Raw genomic sequence first — 7,508 nt, 5'->3', positions numbered from 1 at the left:
TTAAGGAAGAACCAACCGCAGCGGGGACAGGGGCTCGCCGGAGAGGTACCCTACTATCTATCTTAGGGTTCAGGGTGGGGCGGGGGCCTAGAGGGCTGGCCGGGGCGGCGGTGGCGAGTTGTTTCGGGGCGGCGAGGCGGCGCTGGGGCCGGTGGTTCGATCGATGGTGGCTGGCGGCTCAGGGGGGTGCAGGTTGAAGATGAACTGCATGCCCTCCTTAAACTACATGTCAAGTGCCTCTCTGCTACCATTGCGTTCAGTTTCGACAGTAGCATTCAGATTCCACAGTAAATTTCAGTTTCGACAGTTAAGTTCAGAGTCAACATTTTTTACCTCATCTGTTGTAGTCAGGTGATTTTGGTGATATTAATTTTACATCCATTTTACATCATCTATTGGAGATGCTATTAGAATCCCACTTGAGATTGACGATGTTTGTCTTGTGCTGCTTCAGCCTTGACGTCTTACGGCTCACCGGAGCTGCTCCAACGACTGAACGATCCATCACAATAGCGCAATGCCCTGGACGCCGTCTACAGATTCCTCAGATCTTCCTCCACACCTCCGACAGCCACCTCTGCCTCAACTGCTTCAGCGACCAATCCAATGATGCTGAGGTCGACACGGCTACGTCAAAGAGGTTGTACACTTGTTGCATCACTTATTACTATACATTCACGTCGATCCATTAGGGCTATTTTGGTTCAACGGAAAAACATAGCAATAAGGAATTTTCCAATGGCACTCTACTATTCAATTATTCATGCATTTTGTTGAAAGGAATGAAGCAAAACATCCATCTGGACCTACTTTTCAAAATTCTATGCATGAAAACAAGACCAAGTGCATTAGTGCCAGAATAACATTCTAACTGTACACGCTTTCATATGGTTTCTCTTTATTTTGGCCATGTTTCTTTGCATTCCTCTGCTCTTCCAATTCCTGTAAACCAAACACCCAAGTTGACAGAAATCCTGTGTTTACAAATGCTCTATTTACCATGTGCATTTTCCTATCCTATTCCGGTGTTTTTCCTATCCCTGCATTTTAAGAATCATGCAAGCCAAATGAGCCCTTACAGAATTACTTTAGTTACAGGTACGGGTCGAAGGGAACTTTGTGTGGTTTGTCCTGCTCCTGCCGCGACATCGTCCACCTCACCTGAGCTGCTCCATCGACAGAAGCATCCACCAAACCAGACATCACGACTCCTGACCGTCTTTCGCCGCCTCAGATCTCCTTCCCTGCCGCCGGCACCCACCCCAGCGGCATCACCATCATCGACTCAGCAGATGAACCTGAGGAGTACACGGGAGAGGTCACACTCTTTTGTTTCTGCTTATGTTATGCATTGCTTAAACTTATCTGCTACTTTATCGTCCTGTTCAGCTCTTGGACTCCCAACTCAGGTCCAAATTAATGTTCAAACTTGATTTCTAAATTAGTTGTGGGGCACATATCGAGGCAGCAATGAATAGTATGTCTGTCTAATATCTGGTTCACCTAGGGTATGCCTATGTTGTTCATCTTGGGTGAGAAACAAATAGTGAAGCAATCATCATCTGTCTTTTTATTAATTTAAAGCAATCATCAGCCTGCTATCATTATTTTTGGATCCATCCACTGGTTGTTACCATCACTCTAAATTTCTGCATGCTCTCCTTACATAATCTCACCATATTTTTGCGTATGCATGTCAGATATTGTACACAGTCATGCTGAACATATAGAGAAAAAGAGAAGAGTTTTGCACGGCAATACAATGTCATGCAGACATCGCTCCATGGTGGGTTCAATGGCAAACCCTTCCCACCCCTCTCCAGATTGTAATCTAGAGGAAGATATTTGTTCTGAGGCGGATTCAGACGCCGCTGACTACTCCTATTTACCCCCAAGGTGTTTGCTCTAGCTTGGCATGATGATGTTAGTCATATCATGCATATGTTGCCTTGCAGTGCCTACTTTTTACATCATATATGTCATCTGCTTAGTTTAGACGTGTTCTGTAATGCCACCTGTTTAGTTTCTATATCATATATGGGAATTATGTAGTCTCATGTCTTTTAGCCAGCCATAATACATGTGAAATGTGCAATGCCATCCTGTTTAACCAAGCATCATATATTTGAATGATATCTTGCCCATCCTTTTCTTCATTACATTTCCATTTGCCGACAATGTTTGTACATTAAACTACTCTTCCTGTGAATCAGCCATTTTGGTGGGAGATGAAAAAATCTGGAGTGAAAACAAGGCCTTCAGAGCAGATAGTGCTACCTGTCGAAGCAGATCTCTTGTTGGGTCCCGATAACTCCTCAGAGATAGATTCAGAGATAGATGACCAGTCCTATTCCCCTACTGAGGTGTATGCTCTAACCTGGCACGGTTATACTGCTCATATCATGCATACGGTGTCTTGCATTGCATAGTTTAGACATCATATACACAATATTGAACACCATGTTCTTAGTTCAGACATCATATTGAATGCCCTCTGTTTAGCATATAAATCACATATGTGAATTAAATGATGCGATCCTGATTACTTAGATAACATGTAGGTGAATTATGTCATGCGATCCTGTTTAGTTATTCATCATATTTTTGAATTATGTTATGCTATGCTATCAAGTTTAGATAGACATCATATATGTGAAATTATGTCATGCTATCCGTTTTAGTTAAACAATATCCATGTCAACTATTTCATGCCCGATTTTTTCCACACTATCTATTGCATCTGACTCTCATACAATGTCTGTACATTTAACTATGTTTCCTGTTTATCAGCCATTTGAATTGGAGCGGGTGATGCCAGTATGTAGCGGAATAAAAACACGGTCTTCAAATAAAACAGTGCTACCTCTTGGTGGAGATAGCACCCCGGTTGTACATGCATAAGAACCAGGCCTACCGCACATAACCCAAACTCTTGCAGATTGTACCCCTACTGCGATGGACAGAGAATCAGCTTCACCCAATCTAACCCCAACCCCAGCCGATAGTAACCCAGTTCCTATTGACACAGAACCATCTCCACCACAGAGCTCCCAAACAAGAGCAGTTAGTAAGGCAGCTCCAGTGCCCAAACGGCCAGTACAATCACGGCAAACCCCAACTCCGCTTGTTAGTACGCCTATTCCTGTGGAGGAAGCACAACCAGCTAGTCGTAGTTTAGCATCTATCACATTTGATTTGTTAAATCGTATGTGCATATCTTCCCATCTTGGAAATATTATACTGAAGATGAAGGAAAGTGCCAGTTGCAGGTGTTTGTCCAGGAGTTATGTGTAAGTAATGCTATTCATGACAATTACTTTGCTTCGTCCCATACATCCTACCTCCATGATGGTTATAATACAACAAATTTTCCCATTTTTCTCTATAGAGAAGGACCGATTTGGAAACTCAGGATGAGGTAACCTGTGCTAATATCTCTGCTATCTTCAAGAATGCTTGGTGGCAGTATCGGAATTACCTGAAGAAAACGTACTTCACCGGCAAAGAAACTCATCAAATTCCCTTATGTTCTCATGAGACACATTTACTGGACGATGACTGGGAACGCCTTGTTCTGTACTGGTCCCGAACCAAGAATATGGTAAGGTCTATGAGCTCATTTTTTATTTTTAGGTATTATATTCTTGCGTCTTACTGTACTCTGTTCATGTAGAACAAGTGCCTAAATCTGAAGAACAACTGTTATAATTTAAGATTCCATTGCTATCATAGTTCAAAAAAGTGCTAGGCGTTAAATGTGTGTTTTGCCACCGCCTTGCACTTTACTGACCAAAGCGCATGCTTATGCGCAGTTATGCACAGATTAAGCGTAGTTATGCGCAATGCGTTTTGCCAACGCCTAGAGCCTAGGCGCGCTTAAGCGCTCGCTTAGGCGCGCCTTTTTTAACTATGATTGCTTTTCTCTTGTATCACTGTATTTACTGATACAAAATTATTTTTAAATTGAAGAATCCAATCGAAACTCCAATGGCACAGTAGGTATGTTCACGCATGTTTCTTTAACAGGTTTGCTCTTATCAATAGCTCTTTTGATTTCAATTTCAATTGTGTATACAGTTGACTTTCATATCATGCACATTACTAGCATCACAACAGAGCCAATAGTGTTGTTGTACATGTAGACCCATAGTACCCATCTGAAATCTTGTTGTGCCATGTAGTTTCCCATGCTTTGTACTCTTTCACTACTGCTTTGTCTTGAACTGATATGATTTGAACCGTGTCTCTATTTTGATTTGGCAAGACATAGATATATGTTTGTTTGATGCTTTTATTCTGTACTAGTACTTGGCAATAGAAGACTTGATAGTTTAATCCTATCCACCTTACTAATGAACTAGTTCACCGAAATGAGTTTCATATACTAGTACATGCTAAACTTGTTATATGTCTGCTTGTTTCTTCTTTTAGAATGCTGACAGAATATTGGGGAAGAGTGCCTTATGAAGCAATGATAAAGAAAGTAATGCAGATAAGGTTTAGAATAGTGACACATCCTTGTTGGTCTTCAACAAAGCTGATAAAACAGCTAAGGAAGACTATCTTGAAGACAGCGAGACAACCCCAAAGTCCTATCTTGGTTTAGTGTTCGAGTTACTGGCCACTGCCGCTTGCACAAGCCATTCAAACACACTGTCTGAATCCGTTCAGTTTCTTGAGTCTCAACTACAAGCTGAAAGACATCGATCAGCTGTGCTACGACAAGAAGCGGAAGGACTGCGGAAGTCCCTGGAGCATTCATATCCATACTTTCTGGTGCAACAGCAAGCGTTGGAGGATTTTAGCGCCAAACAGGACAAAGCTAATTAGCTTGTTAAGCTTATTGCCAGCATGGTGGATACCCAGGATAACGTTTCTTGAGCTCTTCTGAAGTTGTTTCAGTTATGCTCTTGTTTTGCTGCCGCGTTTATTTGCACTGGTGGCCAATTTTGACGGCCAGTGTATGTAATATGCTGCTTTGTTCCCTATATTTGCACTGGTGGCGAACTTTGATGCCCAGTGGATGTAATATGTGTAATAGCGGTAATAGGCTAGCCTTAATTGCTTGCTTATTTATTTCCTTATTGTCTTGTTTAGTTGTTTGCTTGTAGTCACTGCAGTTCTTTTTCTGTGTTTTTCTAGTGGCCACAATAGCTTATTTTTTGTAACTAGGCCAAAATAATCATGGCAACACACGGACTGTTGTTACCATGGGCCTCCTGCAGGCCGTATGATCCATGGGCCTTCGTTCGGCCGTAGGACCATTGGCCTTCTATACGGGCCGTAAGATCCATCGGCCTTCCATACGGGCCTTAGGGATCAATGAGCCTTCTACGGGCCGTAGGGTCCATGAGCCTTCTACGGGCCGTACGATCCATGGGCCTTCTATGGGCCGTACTATCCATGGGCCTCATATGGGCCGTAGGATCCATGGCCCTTCTACGGGGCGTATCATCATTTTGCCAATTATGGGCCGTACTATTCATGGACCATAACGGACCGTTAATAGGCCGTATTTGATAACTCTATGAAAACAACCCAACGTGTTCTTTTTAAATGAAAACGGCCCAACGTATTAACGGTCCGCAAACGGGCCGACTGTAACGACAGGCTGAATTTGGCCCACAAGCAGAAAATGACAGTAAGAGGCCGTATGTAATGGAATGCTGCAAGTGAGCCCAAGAATCAATGGGCCCTGAGAAGGCGGAAAGATAACTTGGGCTGGAAACGGCCCAATGGAATAACGGGCCGTTAATGGGTATAAAGTGATACACTGTTCATTGCGGGTCAGTTTCACCACGGACCATTAATGGGCCAAGAGTTACAAAGGTCCTCATATGGGCTGAAAGAAGCCATGCGCCACACATGGGTCGGAAGTTAAAACGGGCTGAATCATATTGGACGGCCCAGATGATGCTACGGGGCTAATTCGGATAGGATGTAACGGACCCTGGGTTAGCGAGCTGTAAATGGGCTATATGCGAACAAGCCGTTAACAGGCTTTCCGTGGACCGGCCCGCCACCTTTTGACCAAGTCAAATGGGCCGGCCTTTTCACAGGAATGGGCCTCTGTTGGGCCGTGCCACGTGTCGCCGTATCATAGGCGTCTTCGGTCCAATGAGCGGACGACATCTGTCCCAACGGTGAGCCGACACATGTTTCCTCCAGCCAATGATGATTTTACACGTGGAAAATCCCAATTGGTCGGGGCTATTAACGGGTTATCGGATCCAAAACCTGACCCGATAGCTTAACGGCGTTCCGTTACGGTGGATGCCACGTGTCGGTCACCCTTGACGAAAGCACTTCTGTGACGCGCGATTTATCGTCATGAAAGTGGACACTTCCGTGATGATAATTTTGGTAATGTCATGGAACGCTTCTACAACAGCACAGGTATGACTACCTTGAATCTGTCATAAATTTGTCATGGATGTACATGCATGACAAAAAACGCGACCTACTGTGACAAACACGTATCATCACGGAAGTGTATTTTTTTTGTAGTGCACTATTGCAAATGATCCACGAAACAGGAGGGCAGCGGTGCTGGTGGAACGACGAAGCGTAGCAGCAAACTGGGGCAAACATTGCACGGACATCTTTGAGTGATGGTACACGCCACACCACGCATGAATCTCTCAAACATGACTACGATGCATGGATATGACTGGTACACGACTACGATGTCTGGTACCGAGCGCACCAGCGTCACCTTCCCGGCCATGAAGAGCCGGAACGTCACTGCCGGTTTTATGTGCCCACCTGCATTGCACACGGAAGGCGACAATTAGTTCAAGATACACTTATTTCTATTCATTTCTGTGATAAGTAATTATGGATGGAGAAAGTATGTTATGACACAGATGTGTATATACCTACCCGAGACGCCGCTGGTAGAGTAGATGAGGACGGAGACGGTGGCACCGAAGGACCAGGCGACGCCTAGGTAGCTGACGCCGGTGCACCGCTCGGTGGCGGAGGACTGGTTCCTGTACCCGACGACGGTGGTGATGCTCACGTAGAGGAGGACGAGAGAGGCCGTGAACTCGCCGATGAGGGCGCGGTACTGTCCAGTGCCCGGACTGCCAGCAGGTCCGAGTATGGCACCCTCTGGACGATGATTTCTGTTATCTCTACATCGGCGGTGATCACCTTCTCCACCTCCTTGGCCGCTATGATCGTCGTCTGCATGGTCAGGCCGCTTGGTTGGAACGTGTGTGTATGGCAATGGCAGTCTGGTAATAGGAGTATCCACACCAAGAGTGCAAGCTTAAATAGGTATGATCGTGGTCAAGTGTGCTTGCAAAGCTGCATGCGTGAGGGAGACTCTGCTTGGATTAGATACTTGGAGTTGGAGGAGGTTTTCTCCTTGGAATCTACTACATGTCCAAGAGCTTCTACGGCTAAGGTGGAATGTAACAACAACCCTACCCGTACGAAGCTGTTACTAAGCTTTTACGTTAATCACATAGCATTTCTTACATAGGTGTAGCATTGCTCTTCCT

General features: G+C 44.7%; 1 pseudogene; it reads right to left on the bottom strand.

Moving 5' to 3' along the window:
• The window catches only part of LOC119350090, a 42,505-nt pseudogene extending 35,311 nt beyond the window's left edge, over positions 1–7,194 (bottom strand).
• Positions 7,195–7,508: the final 314 nt, after the last annotated feature.

This window comes from Triticum dicoccoides, chromosome 1B (assembly GCF_002162155.2).
Source record: "Triticum dicoccoides isolate Atlit2015 ecotype Zavitan chromosome 1B, WEW_v2.0, whole genome shotgun sequence".
In the NCBI taxonomy this organism is placed as follows: domain Eukaryota; kingdom Viridiplantae; phylum Streptophyta; class Magnoliopsida; order Poales; family Poaceae; genus Triticum; species Triticum dicoccoides.
Note: the sequence above shows the minus strand (reverse complement) of the source record. Positions and strands in the feature narration are given on the sequence as shown.